This window comes from Trichechus manatus, unplaced genomic scaffold (genome assembly GCF_000243295.1).
Source record: "Trichechus manatus latirostris isolate Lorelei unplaced genomic scaffold, TriManLat1.0 scaffold00058, whole genome shotgun sequence".
Taxonomy (NCBI): domain Eukaryota; kingdom Metazoa; phylum Chordata; class Mammalia; order Sirenia; family Trichechidae; genus Trichechus; species Trichechus manatus.
The window spans coordinates 84,703-103,166 of NW_004443994.1; the positions used below are offsets into that span (position 1 = coordinate 84,703).

The window sequence follows — 18,464 nt, forward strand, 5'->3', positions numbered from 1 at the left end:
GAAGCACAACACTTAAATAACCAAGGCAAGGCTCAGGTTTAGATTCATCTGCCTCCAGAACCCAGGTCACAGTGCTGTGCATACAACTATTTCAAGCTAAGGAACACTGGCAGGTTTGTGTTCAATCCAATAAAGAAAACTTAATTGAAGTTATAGAAGAACTTGAAGCATTCACTCCTATTTGAAAATTGAAATACACAAGTAGCTATCTCAGAAGGTAATCATAAAACTCATTTTCCCATCAAACCCACAGCTGCCCCTGGCCACTGTGCTTACATCACTTCCTTCTAAAGGGAGAACATGAACCCTTAACTTACTGGCACTCTCACTCCAGTTTGTCTTCCTTTTTCTTTTTCTTTAATGAGCTTTTTTCATCTACTTTTCCTGGTTCTTTTAACTTCCGTTCTTTACCCACCCACGGAGTGCTTTTCTGTAAACAAATCCCAGGACTGAAAGATCTCTAAACACAATTTGAACATGATGATGACAATGCCAACTACAACAAAGGCCTCAAGGTGGCTATAAAACAATCCAAAAGAATTGTTTGATTCAATGAATAATTAATACCTTAGCTGTCATAAAAAGTATGATAAATGTGTTCAGCAAAATCCCCATTGCTACTTATCAATTAAATCTTTAGAATAAGTAAGACAAGGAAATTCATCAAGATATTTTGGTAATCTACTATATTATATTTATGCAAATGTTTTGGTCCGGATTCCAATTCCTGAGCTAAGCAGATACATAAATACTTTCCTTATACCATTTCCAAAGGACTTATTGTACCCTGTGCAAAAATGGTGTCCAGTCTGAACATTATTCTGGGCCTCGCCTTTCAACGCTTGCTTGGAGTGAAAAGCTCAATGGTAACTTTAAATAGCGATGGATATGATGGCATTGTCATTGCAATTAATCCCAGTGTACCAGAAGATGAAAAACTCATTCAAAATATAAAGGTAAGAGAGAAAATTTTATTATACACATACTTTTATTTCATGCCGCCTGGACACATACACAGAGCCCTGGTGGCACAGTGGTTAAGAGCTCAGCTGTTAACCAAAAGGTGGGCAGCTCAAATCCACCAGCCACTCCTTGGAAACTCTATGGGGCAGTTCTACTCTGTCCTATAGGGTCACTATGAGTCGGAACCAACTTGACGGCACCTAACAACAACATACGCATACTCACACAGAATTATTTTAACTTTCCAAAATTTCTTTGATAGTATTCATCATTTTTGCAGTACTTATCTAAACAATCATGATCGATATTTATTTAGTTTAAGTATGTCTTTCTTATATGTATTAACAGTATTAGTCATTCTCCTAACAAATTATTACAAGGCTGAACTACTAACATTTTTCAACTACAGAAAGACCTTAGAGCTAGTGAAGAATTGTTCTCAAATTTTATCTTCAAAAAATTGCTTTTATAAAGTTTAAATAGCCAATCTAGATTTAAGCCCTAGATATTCATTATCTTCTACAATCACTTTTTCAGTTTTTTATATTTGTTCAACCCTGGAAAATTAAAAAATTCTTATAGATCTGGTCTTAAAGAAAACATGATATATTTTTGAAGTTGATTTATCTTCCAAATTTCATTTGTATAAGTCAGCATAATAAAAACGATTTACGTAGTACTTCAATATATACTATCTTCTTTAATCTCCCCAATGTCCTGTGAGATGGCCAAGAACAGGATTAATATCCTTGTTGTATAAGCGAGATAGGTTAAGTGATTTGTACAGTCATACATTGTTATTTTCATTACTGCGTGGTAAAATTTTGCCTTTTATGAAGACACTCCATATGAGAAGATAAATCTAGCAAAATGTTTTTTTTTCAATTAACACCAAGTGTAATAATTACCAAACTTTAAACTCCAACCTCATTATAAATTTTTAGATTAACTAAGCAACTTGCCAACACAGGCTCCCAATATTAATCATTTTTATAGCTCCCCTGATATCCTCACTCCCATCCCCAACCCATTATGCTGAATGCAGGTCTGACCAGGTAAGAAGTTGTTGGTTTTCAAAAATATGAGAATGAGGAGGTAGAACTAAGTTCAATAGTCACTTCTAGCTAAGATTATATTCTTCCTCTCTTAACCTTACTATTTCAAGGAATCTTTTAGAGTGCTCCATCTAATAGTCTCCTGCTTGGGGACCCTGAAAGCATAAAAGAAACTGATGTATCTAATAAAACTGGTGTTGTATTAATCCAGGATGTTATAATTCATGTAAGATCCACATCTTTGAATTTTATTTCCCCTTATATTCAATCACTCATCCATTGCCTTATTTCAGTGTTTATTGAGTAACTACAAAGTATCAGGCTCAGATGATACAAAGATGAAATAACAGGGTGCAGATTTTTAGGTATCTTAGCATTTACTGGGAGTAGTTTACAGACTAAAGAGATGCAATAAAATTCAACCTATTTTTCATTTGGTCTTTGTCAAAATGTTTGGGGAAAGGGAACTTAAATTTGCCACTTTTAGTTTGTATATTCGCTTTTATACTCACTTTATTGTGAAATGGGTACCACAAACGATTTTGATTTTGTCAGGAAATGGTACTTGAAGCATCTACTTATACTTACCTGTTTCATGCCAGCAAACAAGAGTATATTTCAGGAATGTAACATTTTAGTTCCAGTGACCTGGAAGACAAAACGTGAGTACTTAAATGCCAAAGCAAGAATCATATGACCACGTAGGCTATTTTGTCGAGCTCCTAAACTGCCCTTTCTTCCTAGTGCTTCCTAAAAATTACTCCTTGTAATTTTTTAGTAATTATTAATCACTAATTTAGTAGTTTAATTAGTAATATAAATTTTCTTGATTTAAATGAAAAATTCCTTGTTTCTACTGCTCTTGGGATCCATTTCTGTTTGCTTGTTGTTCTGCTTTTTTAGGCAGATGTCGTAGTTGCTGATCCTTATCTGAAATATGGAGATGATCCCTATACATTGTCAGTATGGACAATGTGGACAAAAAGGACAATATATACATTTTACTCCAAACTTCTTGTTGACTGATAATTTGCCTATTTATGGGCCATGAGGTAGGGATATCTGTTTTATACTTCTGTTTTTATTTTCACTGGAAAAAAAATAAACACTAAGATTAATGGTATTTTTAAAGATTTTAAGAAGAGAAAAATAGTTATTAAGTAATACTTTTGTTTGTAATAGGCTTATGTTCCATTTACTTACATTTCTTTTTTTGGGGGGGGGATATAATGATAAAATTAATTATATTTATTGTCTTCTACCCATTTCTACTTTTTTGACCTATAAAAAGGTGTAAATTTCTAGATTTCCTTGACTCGATTAATTAGGTTGGGAGGGACAGAGATAGGCAAACTTAAAATATAAGGAAACTGTATTAAAATATTATAACTATAAATTTATAAGTGGCAACATTCTCTCACAGGCAGAGTATCTGTCCATGAATGGGCCCATCTCCGGTGGGGAGTACTGAATGAGTACAGTGTAGACCAGCCATTCTATATTTCCAGAAGCAACACTATTGAAGCAACAAGGTATCATTTTACTGAACGAAACTGTTTTTAAAACTTTCAGTTATGACCTTTTAATTTTCAATACCAGGTAGACAAAAGTCATCTCAGAGGAAAAATGTTCATACAGTTTCTTGCAATATCCAACCTTCCCCTGCTATGTATGTGTCCACTACTTCTGGGGATTCCACCTTGGAATGAAGATGAAGCAGGAATTGGAAATCATTTCAGGATTCATGGGGATTGGCATGTAGAGAAAAAAAAAGTTATAGCTAAAAACTCAAGGTATCGGACAGCTATAGCCTAAACCCCAAGATATCTAAGAATTGGGGTTAAAACATCTACCCACACTTTTATTTCACTTGATTCATAACTTTTCAAGGTAAATCTGTTTCACTGAAATCAGTTAAGCTACAAGAGCTTCATGGTATATATTTTTTACTTTTCATTTAGTCCAAATCTTACAGAAAAGAAAGTACTAATAAAATCAGTGAACAAATTTCTTTTTAAGAAATATAATTCTAGATGGATTTAGACAAGCCCTATTCATGAATAGATGAATTAAAAATATCAAGTATGTGGAGCATTTAAAGAGTATTGAAGAACAATGGAAATCAATGTAATAGGAAATAAATCTTTGGGATAAAAGCTTATTAGAGAAGAGTGATAGAAAAATGCCTCTAGTTTCCTTTTGTCGTTTGTTTCACCGCCACTGAGTTGCCTGCAGTCGGTCACTCAGACTGGGCTCTCAAGCCAGGGCACTCATTCCTCCCACCCTCATTCCATACACTTCCTTTCAGCAACCACCTTTCTTACCCAAACAATGCCAGTTCATCCTTCAAGACTCAGTTTAAATGCATCTTCCCTAAAAGTCTTTCTTTCCTCTCCTTCCATTTGGGAATAAATACTCTTGTGAGGGCTTCCAAAGCAACATACGTAGCTTTTCTCACATTTATCTCATTGGGCAGTAATTGTCTATAGATTTTATTTTCCCCACTAGACTTTAAGATGCTTGAGGACTGTGAGTTGTTGCTGTTGTTTTTTGTTTTGATTTTTTGTTTTTTTTTTTAATCTCCTAGGCTATTTCCTCAGTCCAGGTTCAGGGTGTGTCTGGAAATTAGTCTTTCCCGGGCCTGGCATAGAGTAGGCAAATGCAAAAAAAAGAAAGTATCAAATAACAAGTTTTTGATAAATTAATGAGAAATGAATGTTCCTTTATAAGATATATCAGTCATTAAAAAGAGATACATTAGTAAAAGCAATTATCTAAAATAATATTGAACTCCTACTATATGCCAGGCACTCTGTATGAGACAGTCAAGTCTCATCATGTGTGAGTTTACCTTCAGGCTTACTCTAGAACTAACTTGCTTGGAAGATGTGACTCACTATTTCCCTTAATCCTTATAATACAAACAAATTTATTAACATAGACCAATGCTATGAAGTTTAATATTAACACAGAATGGGAGTAAATCTTGCAAATAAACAGGGCCTCTTTAGAATCCTTCATCCATACTCTGCCTCCCATTCCCTACAAAAGATTTGCCAATTATCTTAATTACCATAAAGACCAAATAGTCTGAATGCACAAAAACGCAGGATTTACTTTTTATCTCTTCCTTCAGTAGCTCAGTGTTTCTCAAAATGTAAACTGCAAAGTGATGCGAACACGGAACTATGTACAACACCATACATGAAAATTTAAGAAGATTTTAAGCATGATGTTGACTCTCCCCTCCCCAGTAACAACCAACTCCTATCTCTTAACTCATTTTATCTTCATGACATCCCTGTGAGTTAGGAATTGTTATCATCCTGAGCTCAAGGTTACAAGGATAATAGATTTATTGATCACATTAGTGCACAATGAATGTTTAATAAATATAACCTGGCATCATTGTTCTTGTTAAGTCCATTGTAAATACGTGTAGGAAATTTTGCCTCTTTCTGTCAAAATGGAATAAATTGGTACACGATCTAAAACAATTGTCCCTGAAGGAAAGATTATAGGAAATTGGTCTTTATAAATGTTTTGCCTAATTTTCATATATAAATGTAATCTAATTCTTTCATCATAGATGTTCAACTCATATCACTGGTATTAATGTGGTCTTAAAGGATTGCAAGGGGGGCAGCTGTATAACAAGGCCATGCAAACGTGACTCACAGATGGGGCTGTATGAAGCAAAATGTACATTCATCCCAGAAAAATCCCAAACTGCAAAGGAATCCATAATGTTTATGCAAAATTTCAACTCTGTTAGTACCTTCTTTTTCCAGTCTCACAAAAAAACACTTCAGAAAAACCAGTTAGGGAAGCTGGATTTTCTGATATGAAAGTATCTGTACCAGAAGAAAGAAGAGAAATTACTCGGGCAATTAATTAGGGGTCATTTCCTCCAGCCCAGGTTCAGAGTGTCTGGAAATTACCCTTTCTTATTAGCATGTCCCTTTTCTTCAGATATAGATTCCAACTCATGGCAACACCATGTGTTACAGAATATAACTTCTCCATAGGGTTTTCTTGGCTGTAAACTTTATGCAAGCAGACCACCCGGTCTTTCTTCTGTGGTGCTACTGGCTGGGTTTGAACCTCCAACCTTTAGGTTGGTAGTCAAGTGAAAACCATTTGTACTACCCAGGGACCTGATAACCCCATTGGGGGAGTATAAATCAGAACCATATCAGAAGGAAAACAAACTTTTAAAACTTAGATAAAAGGTGTTTAATTATTTAGTTCTTCTAAATATGAGCTTACATCTGGAGACTTTGTGTTGGGAAGACATTTAAAAAAGAAAGAGACACTATTAAAAGTACTTATAAACTGAGGCTTGCGGCAAGATGAATTCCTTCCTAGTTTATGGGAGCATATTTTAAAGTTACTAAGTTTTCAAAACTTGCAGGATTTTCAGATTCTATAATAATTAAAGAGCAGTTGGCAGAATTATTGGATACAACTCACTATTTGCCACTAAAGGAGAAGCAATCACATTTCCTCATTTTCCCCCTACACTTTCTTTACTTTTTCAGGAGTATTATTTTATTTATATCAAAGAGTTTACCAAGGCCAGTAACAACCCAGTGGTTGTTAAAATATCTGTTCTCAAGTTTGTAGGTTAACTATGAAGAGATGGAAAATAATTAGGCAATTAAAGGCTCTTTCTCTACTCCACTCTTAGGGAGCATGCTAGAAATTACTACAAGTCCTGTCCCTTTTCCCATCAAACTTAACTCAAGGCTTGAGCACTCCCCCGCCCCCCATCAAGAATCTAGAAGAGAAAGAAGTTAGTTTAAGCAGCTATATCAGCTGCCACCACCCCCTACTGCCATTATCTGTCTATACCTAAGAGAACCACCCCAAAAATTTCCAGTGCATATTGATAGTTTAACCTTGTTTTTACCCCATTTGAGTATGGAAAATGGACGTCAGGATGTTAGATTATAACGCAAATTTTAATTGTCAAGAAATAAAATCTGTGGAGGGTGTGTATGGCAGCCAACTACATATTTGGAAAGGAAGGTAATACCTCACCAATTATAGTATTACCACCTTTTAACAGATTTTTTTCTAGGTGGGTGAATTTTGTACAAGGAAAACACACAATACAGAAGCTCCAAACCTGCAAAACAAAATGTGCAACCACAGACGCACATGGGATGCAATCATGGACTCTGATGATTTTCAAAATGCATCTCCCATGATAGGAATGGACCCTCCAGCTCCTCCTACATTTTCATTGTTCAAGTCCAAATAGCAAGTAGTCTGTTTGGTACTTGATAAATCTGGCAGCATGGCCATGGTAAGGCAGTTAATTTACTCTCCTAAATTAAGTTATTTAAGCTAATAGAACTATAATCTTAGGTTTCGTTCCAATAAGCTAACTAAAATATATATTTATTATTCTAATAAATATTAGTACAATGCTTTTATATGAATAAGTACTAGAAGATAATATGCTAAAATAAAAATAATTGTTACATTAAGGCTATTAAATGATGGTAGCACAGTGGATAAGCACTTGGCTGCTAACTGAAAGGCTGATGGTGTGAACTCACCAGCTGCTCGTGGGAGAAAGATAGGGCAGTCTGCTTCAGTAAAGATTACAGCCTTGGAAACCTTATGGAGGCAGCTCTACTCTGTTCTACAGGGTAACTATGAGTCAGGATCCACTCGACGGCAATAGGTTTGGGTTTTGTTTTGTTTTGTTTTTTAAACTTTGTTTCTAATTAATCAGAAAAAATGTAAAAGAACAAAAAGAAAAATATAAATCATCCATAATTCCATCATCAAGATCACTATTATCATCAAGCATATGTATTCTAGCCTTTTTTCTGTTCATATATTTTCCCCCTGAAAAAGTGATAATATCTTATTTAATGTATTATAATCTAATTTTTTTACTTAATATACCTTAAACATATCCATGTAAAAAATGCTCTTACAACATAATTTTTAATGGCTGTGTCATATACACTTATCATAATTTAGCCCAACAATCCCCTATTGTTGAACACTTGGAAGATTTTCAACTTGTTAGTATTAAAAACTATGTCGCAATGAACATCTTTGCATTTTTAAATTATTTCCTTATGAGAAATTCCTGAATATAAAATTGTTAAATAAAAAGGTACAGATTTTTCAGGTTGTTTTCAAATGTAATATGATTGATTTTTTTTATTTTCTTAAACATGTTTTTTAATAAAATGAAGGTGTTAAATTCTAAAATCCAGCAATCAATTATTATCATGATCCATGGTCCATGAACGACCTTATCTTTCATCATACTCTGTTCAAGATTTGAGGAGACTATGAAATCGTTCATATGTCTTTTTCTTACAGGAAGATCATCTTATTCGAATGAAACCAGCAGCAGAATTCTAGTTGATTCAAATTATTGGAAAGGGATCTTTGGTTGGGATGGTCACATTTGAAGATTTTGCTCGAATCAAAAATTATCTAATAGAAATAACTGATGATAATGCTTAACAAAAGACCATGGCAAACTTGCCTCAAGAAGCTGGTGGTGGAATTTCAGTTTACAAAGGACTCAAAGCAGGATTCCAGGTAAAATAAAAATGTTTTTATAAATATTGTTTGCCATTTTATGCTTTTAACTTTGTCCAATAACCTTTGAACAAGGATCATGAGCTCTTAGGTCCCTCATTTAGTAACATTGTGACCTGATCAAGATAAACTATTTATGGGAAGGAAAAAAAAAAAAAAAAACCTCTCCTACTGCCTGCTGTTCACAGCTGGAACCTCTCTGAGTGTAGTTTTATGGACATATTTCTAAGGTACTGAGTTGCATTAGGACAGGTTAAGTAAGGAAAGAAAACCTAAGTGTGCAATAATCATCACAATTTTTTTTCAGTTGAGGAGCTCCCCATTTCTCGATCTCTCCACAGTCTGAATTTTTATGAGCAGATAATAATGCTATTTAGTGGACTGTAGAAGAGAGAAATTAGAAACTTTCTGTATTATGGATAAAGAAAACCCCAATTCACAAGTTAAACTGACACCAAAAAATTACAAAGACAGAGGTAACTTCCTGGGCAGTATAGTACCAACCTCAGTACACACAGGTGAAATCAAAAAATTGTGAGCAGCTTTTGAGTACTATACTAAAGTGCCTCCTAAAAAACAAAAAACAAACCCCTGGCATTTGGGTTGATTCCAACTCATAGCGACCCCATGTACCTCCAATACCCATTTAAAGTTCTTCCAACCTAAATCAGCCTTGACTTAAGCCTATTTCTTGTCATTCTTTAAATCACAGAAAGCTACTTTCCTTCACTGATCCTCTCTCTGCCTCAGTTAAACTGGAAATTGTTAATCTTATCCAGGCGACTAATTAATACCACCTCTTAACGTTCCTTGTGGTGTCTATTTATAGTAAAGCATATTGGTTTAACAAGGCAGGCTGTGGATTCAGACAAGCTTGGGATACTGGCTCTATTACATATTAGCTAAATGACCAGCATTTCAAATACCAGCACAGTCACTCATAGTGTACAGGTTTCACCTGAGTTTACAGACTAAGAGAGACTAAGAAGAAGGACCTGGTGGTCTACTTCTAAGAAATTAGCCAGTGAAAACCTTACAAATAGCAGTGGAACATTATCTGATATAGTGCCAGAAGATGAGCCCTTCAGGTTGGAAGGCACTCAAAATATCATTAAGGATGAGGAGTTGCCTCCTTAGAGTCGACCTTAATGATGTGGATGGAGTCAAGCTTTTGGGACCTTCATTTGCTGATGTGGCATGACTCAAAATGAAAAGAAATCGCTGCAAACATCCATTAATAATAGGAACGTGGAAAGTACAAAGTATGAATCTAGGAAAATTGGAAGTCATCAAAAATGAAATGGAACACATAAAAATTGACATACTAGGCATTAGTGAGCTGAAATGGACTGGTATTGGCTATTTTGAATCAGACGATCATATGGTCTACTATGCCAGCAATGACAAAATGAAAAAGAATGGCATTGTATTCATCATCAGAAAGAACACTTCAAGATCTATCCTGAAGTACAATACTGTCAGTGATAGGCTAATATCCATACGCCTACAAGGAAGACCAGTTAATACGATTATTATTCAAATTTACACATCAACCACTAATGCCAAAGATGAGGAAATTAAAGATTTTTACCAACACCTGCAGTCTGAAATTGATCAAACATGCAATCAAGATGCATTGATATTTACTGGTGATTGGAATGTGAAAGTTGGAAACAAAGAAGAAGGATTTGCATCTGGAAAATATGGCCTTGGTGACAGGAATGGCACCAGAGATCACATGATAGAATTCTGCAAGACTAATGACTTCTTCATTGCAAATACCTTATTTCAACCACATAAACGGTGACTACACATGTGGACCTCGCCAGATGGAATACACGGGAATCAAATTAACTACGTCTGTGGAAAGAGACAATGGAAAAGCTCAATATCATCAGTCAGAACAAGGCCAGGGGCTGACTGCGGAACAGACCATCAGTTGCCCATATGCAAGTTAAAGTTGAAGAAAATTAGAACAAGCCCACAAGAGCCAAAGTATGACCTTGAGTATATTCACCTGAATTTAGAGACCATCTAAGAATAGATTTGACTCATTAAACACTACTAACCGAAGACCACGCAAGTTGTGGAATCAAGGACATTACACATGAAGAAAGTAAGACATTATTAAAAAGAGGAAAGAAAGAAAAGACCAAAATGGAGGTCAGAAGAGACCCTGAAACTAAATGATGAAGTAAAAGAGCTGAACAGAAGATGTCAAAGGGCAGCTCGAGAAGACTAAGTAAAGTATCATAATGAAATATGCAAAGACCTAGAGTTATAAACCCAAAAGGGACAAACACGCTCAGCATTTCTCAAACTGAAAGAAGTGAAGAGAAAATTCAAGCCTCATGTTGCAATATTGAAGGATTCTACGGGGAAAACATTAAATGACAGTGGAAGTATTGAAGGAAGATGGAAGGAATAGAAAGTCACTGTATCAAAAAGAATTGGTTGATGTTCATCCATTTCAGGAGGTAGCATATGGTCAAGAACCAATGGTACTGAAGGAAGAAGTTCAAGCTGCACTGAAAGCATTGGCAAAATACAAGGCTCCAGGAAATGATGGAATACCAATTGTGATGTTTCAACAAACAGATGCAGTGCTGGAAGTGCTCATTCGTCTATGCCAAGAAATTTGGAAGACAGCTACCAAGAGATGCATATTTGTGCCTATTCCAAAGAAAGATGATCCAGCAGAATATGGAAATTATCATACAATAACATTAATATCACAAGCAAGTAAAATTTTGCTGAAGATCATTCAAAACTGGTCGCAGCAGTACACCGACAGGGAACTTCCAGAAATTTAAGCCAGATTTAAAAGAGGATGTGATGTCAGATGGATCTTGGCTGATAGCAAAGAATACAAGAAAGATGTTTACCTGTGTTTTATTGACTATGCAAAGGCATTTGATTGTGTGGATCATAACAAATTATGGATAACATTACGAAGAGTGGGAATTCCAGAACATTTAATTATGCTCATGAGGAACCTGTACATAGATCAAGAGGCAGTCGTTTGAACAGAACAAGGGGATACTGCATGGTTTAAAGTCAGGAAAGGTGTGTGTCACGGTTGTATCCTTTCACCATATTTATTCAATCTGTATGTTGAGTAAATAATCAGAGAAGCTGGACTATATGAAGAAGAACCTGGCATCAGGGTTGGAGGAAGACTCATTAACAACCTGCAATATGCAGATGACACAACCTTGCTTGCTGAAAGTGAAGAAGACTTGAAGCCCTTACTGATGAAGATCAAAGACCACGGCCTTCAGTATGGGTTACACCTCAACATAAAGAAAACAAAAATCCTCACAACTGGACCAATAAGCAACATCATGATACAAGGAGAAAAGATTGAAGTTGTCAAGGATTTCCTTTTACTTGGATCCACAGTCAACACCCATGGAAGCAGCAGTCAAGAAATCAAACAACACATTGCACTGGGCAAATCTGCTGCAAAAGATCTTTTTAAAGTGTTAAAAAGCAAAGATGTCACTTTGAGGACTAAGGTATGCCTATAGTGTTTTCAATTGCCTCATATGCATGCGAAAGCTGGACAATGAATAAAGAAGACCGAAGAAGAATTGATAGCTTTGAATTACGGTGTAGGCAAAGAATATTGAATATACCCCATGGACTGCCAAAAGACTGAACAAATTTGTCTTGGAAGAAGTACAGCCAGAGAGCTCCTTAGAAACAAGGCTGCCGAGACTTCTCTCACATACTTTGGACATGTTATCAGGAGGGACCAGTCCCTGGAGAAGGACTCCATGTTTGGTAAAGTAGAGGATGATTGAAAAAGAGGAAGACCCTTGATGAGATGGATTGACAGAGGCTGCAACAGTGGGCTCAAGCATAACAACAATTGTGAGGATGGCGCAGGACCAGGCAGTGTTTCGTTCTGTTGTATATAGGGTCACTATAGTGAGAACAGGCTCGACGGCACCTAAGAACAACAACAAGTTAATCAACTGAGAAGTCTCAGTTTCCTAACAGAGAAAATGTAGGTAATAATAGTACCTATCTCATTTAGTTGTGAGAATTATGTAAGATAAGTAATTGTTCAAGGTTTGCTATAACAACTATCATAATTCCTATTATATCTATTTACTTCAAAAATATGACAATATTCTACATTGGGACTGTGTCAGAATATTTGCATATATTGGTTAACATATGTTTTCTCAATATATTTTTATACGTATCTTATGATATTTTGATGACAGCATTTCTTTCTAAATAGATTATTTCAAATTACATTCAAAGCTATAAACAACTCTCATCTATTTACATAATGAAATAATATGAGTATATTTTAAGCATTTTACTTAAAAATTATAACAATAATAGCTAATATTTATAAAAATATATAGTATATTCTTGGCTACACTAAATGCTTTACATTTATGATCTTATTTTATCCTCACTATTGCTTTGTGAGTTGGGTACTATTACGATGTCCATTTTACATATAAGGAAACTGAGGTTCAGAGTAAATAAATATCTTTCTCAAGGTCGTATAGTCAGCAGTTGGCAGATCTAGAATTCAAAACCTGGTCTCTCCAAAGTCCATAAACTTAATCACTACGCTAAGCTCTGTATAAGGCTATATCATATATATATGTGTGTGTATATATATACATATTATATATTTTATATTGTTGTAGTTGTTAGGTATCATCCAGTCAGTTCCAACTCAGAGTGACCCTATGTACACAGAACATAACACTGCCCAGTCCTGTGCTATTCTCACAATCATTGCTATGTTTAAGGCCATTCTTGTAGGCACTGTGTCAATCCATCTTGTTAAGGGTCTTCCTCTTTTTCGCTCATCCTCTACTTTACCAAGCATGATGTCCTTCTCCAGGGACTGGTCCCTCCTGATAACATGTCCAAAGTATGTGAGACAAAGTCTTGCCATTCTGCCTTCTAAGGAGCATTCTGGCTGTACTTCTTTCAAGACAGAATTGTACGTACTTCTGGCAGTCCACGGTATACTTAATATTCTTTGCCAACACCATAATTCAAAGGTATCAACTGTTCTTTGGTCTTATTTTTCATTGTCCAGCTTTGGCATGTATATGAGGCGACTGAAAATACTATGGCTTGCGTCAGGCTCACCTTAGTCCTCAAAGTGACATCTTTGCTGTTTAACCCTTTAAAGAGGTTTATGTAGCAGATCTGCCCAATGCAATATGTCATTTGATTTCTTGACTGCTGCTTTCATGGACATTGATTGTGGATCTAAGTAAAATGAAGCCCTTGACAACTTCAGTCTTTTCTCTGTTTATCATGATGTTGCTTATTGGTCCAGTTGTGAGGATTTTTGTTTTCTTTACATTGAGATGTAATCCATACTGAAGACTGTAGTCTTTGATCTTCATCAGTCAGTGCTTCAAGTCCTCTTCATTTTCAGCAAGCAAGGTTGTGTCACTGCATATCACAGGTTGTTAATGAGTTTTCCTCCAATCCTGATGTGTTCTTCATATAGTCCAGCTTCTTGGATTGTTTGCTCAGCATACAGATTGAATAAATATGGTGAAATGATACAACCCTAAAGCACATCTTTCCTGATTTTAACCACACAGTATTCCATTGTTCTGTTCAAATGACTGCCTATAAGATATATTTTACATATTATATATTTTTTATATATTATAGAAAGAGAGAGACTACATGCTAGCTATTCGATTTAGCAAATGGCAGGGCTGGAATTTACTCGCAAGTCGTCTGGCTCCAAAGCCCTTAGCCAATACTCTTATTAGAAGGAGTGAGGAAAAGACAAAAAGGGGGAAAAAATGATAACAACTGATAAACTTATGAGCCTCCTTCTTCTTGGTGGGCCAATTTTTTTTCTGGGCAATCTTGAGATTCTACAGCAGTGACCAAATAATATTCATGAAAAGGAGGCATGTCGCATCATTTAACCTTGCACACCGGTCTTTGGTCATGACTTTGCAAATGCAGTCTGCTTTGCAGCCTACAGAACCGCCTGGTAATTTGCCTCTATCTCAAGTTTCTCTTGGGATAATAATAACAATAGCTAACATTTGCTCAGTACTCACTATGTGCCAGACACATTGTTCTAAGCGCTTTATTCTTCCTCTCTTGAGTAGCTGGAGCCTATCTGAGAGGATTAAAAGTATTTACACTCCACCTTTGAAAATCTATAAGACCACTGTACAGTTACACTTACTTTCACATACCACCTCAGCCTAGAATGAATGCAAAAAGTTTCCTTTGACTTACTCTGATGCATAGGACTAAAGACTTCTCCAAGTCTAAACAACAAGTGTATTCTTAAATTTATTCAGATATGACATTCTGTAATCAATGATCTGGCTGTTCATTATCAGGCAATTACCCACAGTAACCAAAATACTTCTGGTTCTGAAATCATATTACCAACAGATGGGGAAGATGCTGGAATAAGTTAATGCTTAGAGGAGGTAAAACAAAGTGGTGCCATCATCCACACCATTTCTCTGGGACCTTCTGCTGCCAGAGAACTGGAGACCCTGTCAAATGTGACTGGTAAACCATTACATTATTGTTTGGGATATAGTTAGCATAAAAAATACATTTCCAGTCTCTCTCATTCCAGAGGCTTTTTCCCTATTCTGAAAATTAAGCTACTTTGTTCATCCCTTGTCCTTCAAATTAATATCCCCACTCAGTTTCTTCATATGTTTCATATACATACGTATATACATACACATGCATATATTTCTCCTAATATTAGTCAGCATATGCTGTCTTCATTTATTCCTTGACCACTTTCTGCCAATGCCACTGAACTGAAACTTCTTTCTTCATGTTACTGATGACTTGCTGTTGCCGTTGAGTCAATTCCGACAAACTTACTCAACTGCAATTTCAAAATCCTTGCTCAGTATTTGTCCTGCTCAGTCCCACAGGAGATTCACATCGATTTCACAGATGAAAAAATGGAGGCCTAGAAAGTGTAAACGATTTGCCCAAGGCCACAGTTAAGTACTGATTAGCAATTCAGAACTTTTTCTACCACCATACTCTACTTCCACCTCATCAAATCTTGCTACATTTTAGTTTGAAATATTTCTTTTATTTCTCCTTTCTATCCAGTACTACTAGCCCAACCTAACGCTGCCTTCACAATCTCTGCCTGGTCTACTTCAATAACATCCCAGCTGGTCTTTCTGCCATTTATTAGTTCAATAAATATGTATTGATAGTTGTGTATGTGGCAGGCACTTGTGTTAATTCTTCCCCCCTGCAATACTTTCTGTCCCAAGTCCTCACAACCAAGTAATATCTCTCTTCGTTATCTCCTATATTGTTTATTTTCTGAACTTACAAATTTTTACTTTATTCTCAACTGTCATTCTCTAATTGTTTTAGTATATCTTAGACCCATCTAGAAAGCAAGTAGCTGATTCAGAACAACTGTCATAAATTTCATTTTTATAACATTATTTAGTGATTAGATACATTTTGTTAATGTGGCAGGCACTTGCATCTGATGGCTGATTAATACAAAAACAATAAAATTTGGCCTATTCTCTGAAGTTTCCTTCATTTTTACTTATTTTAAGCAAGGTTTTAGTTAGTGTAGGACTACATCTGCGACACTAATATTCTGAAAATTCCTGAGATTGTGCGACATTAATCTTTGCAAGCTTAAAAATAAATTAAAAATAAATTTTTAACTATATTGATAAGAGCGTAATAAAAATATGATTTTCTCATTAACGTTCCAAAAGTAAATAAATTCCATTTCAGGAGGATATTATTTTTATGCCAATAAAGACACAAGTGGCCTTATTGATGCTTGCAGTAGAATTTCATCTAGAAGTGGCAGCATCTCTCAACAGGCTAATCAGGTCAGTATACCAGGAAAATTCTTTGGTTGTCCACATTTGCAATAAATTTCTATTACCCTAATGATATCTATTATCCTACTTTCTCTAATATATAACTCTTATCCCTGAAAATATTTCAGGTGTGCAAGAAAAACATCCTTACTGAGTTTGCTTTTCCATGACACCCACAGCCACCTTTTCTTTTGAATTCTTTTACTGTTTATAATTATAAAATATAATTTATATGGATTATATATAATTAATTCTTAGTCATTTTAATTGAAACCTTAAAGATAAATTTAAAATTACTCTGAACTGACTAAACATTGAAATTCTATTAACCATAAGAATAGATGAATTTTATCTTCTTGTTTTTAATTGTATAATAGCAGGAAAGTAAAGTCTTAAATATTTCAGGATGAAAATAGATAACTGGTAGAGTGCCTGTGGATAGTACAATTGGAAATGACACTTTCTTTGTTGTCACATGGACAATACAAAAACCAGAAATTTTTCTTCAAGATCCAAAAGGAAAGGAATATAAAACCTCAGATTTCAAAGAAGATAAGCTAAATATTCAATCTGCCTGTCTTCAGATACCAGGTATTGCGGAGGTAAGTTTATCATTTTCCCAATGCTTTATCAATCTCTTTTTTAAGAAGAATAAGAAGATAACATCTTATATATTGTCAACATTAAAACAGTGACAGGTCATCTGTCATAAAAAAAGAAGCCAATCAGAATAATTAAGGATTCATGCTATATATCTACTAGTTTGTAAAATTTGGTATTAAAAATCATTAATGTGGTGATGGTTGCACAACATTATGAATGTATTAATGCCACTGAATTGTACTCTTAAAAATGGCAATTTTATGTTATATATATTTCACCACAATTTAAAAAAATCATTAATATTACTCTGCTTTAATTTCTAAATAATTTTATATTCCAAACAAAGAGTAGAAAAATATTACCAAAGATCTTAAATAGACATTTTTTATTTCCAGACAGGCACTTGGACTTACAGCCTTCTAAATAATCATATCAACTCTCAATTGCTAACGGTGACAGTGACCTCTCGAGCAAGAAGTCCTACAACACTCCCAGTGATTGCAACTGCTTACGAGTCAAAATACAGCACATTTCCCTAGCCCAATGCTTGTTTATGCACGAGTCAGTCAAGAGTTTTTGCCTGTTCTGGGACTCAATGTGACAGCCGTTATAGAAAACGAAGATGGACATCAAGTAACATTGGAGCTCTGAGACAATGGCGAAGGTACTAAGAATCTGAATCAACATTCACTGAACTTAAAATGCTACTACAGTCACATGACTTAGAAGTCAATATTTCCGATGTATGCTACTTAATCATATTTTAAACATGACACAGGATGTGTTTAAAGAGTAGTAGAATGATTGATAAGGTCTATTTATGGAGAAATTGCAATGCTAGACAGAGGGCCTGAATTTTAAAAAACAACACTAAATCCACGTTATTCACCACACACTTGAAACAACTTCAACATTTCATGAAAAATATAAAAAATAAAGGTTTCACTTTAAAAAGGACATTTGACATTTTACTATTCATAATATTTCAGAATGCATGAATTAATTTTTATATCTATACTGATATTTCAAAAACCAGTTTGAAATGAAATATTTATGTCAGAATCCTCCTTTCCTCTCTTGATTAAATAATAATAGTTATAATAGATAATATTACAAACCTTTATTAAATCCCAGACACTGTGGTAAATACTTTTCATGTAATATCATATATAATCCTCACCACTAGCATAGTAGGCATGTGGTAAATATTTGTTGAATGAATTGAATAACTAAATCTCTATTTTACAAATAAGAAAACTGAAGGTAAGAGAAGTTAAATAAAGTTTTCTTGGTTACTTGGCTAGAATGTAGCAGAATTAGGGTTCTAATTAAGGTCTGCCTAGCTCCTGAGCACATGCTTTTAATTAATATACAATCCAGCCCCTCTGTCTCCTTTTATTCTTCA

General features: G+C 35.0%; 1 pseudogene; it reads left to right on the plus strand.

Annotated features, from left to right (window-relative positions):
- The first annotated feature begins 797 nt into the window (after nucleotides 1–797).
- LOC101351861 (calcium-activated chloride channel regulator 1-like) lies at nucleotides 798–17,785 on the plus strand (annotated as a pseudogene).
- The last annotated feature ends 679 nt before the right edge of the window (nucleotides 17,786–18,464 follow it).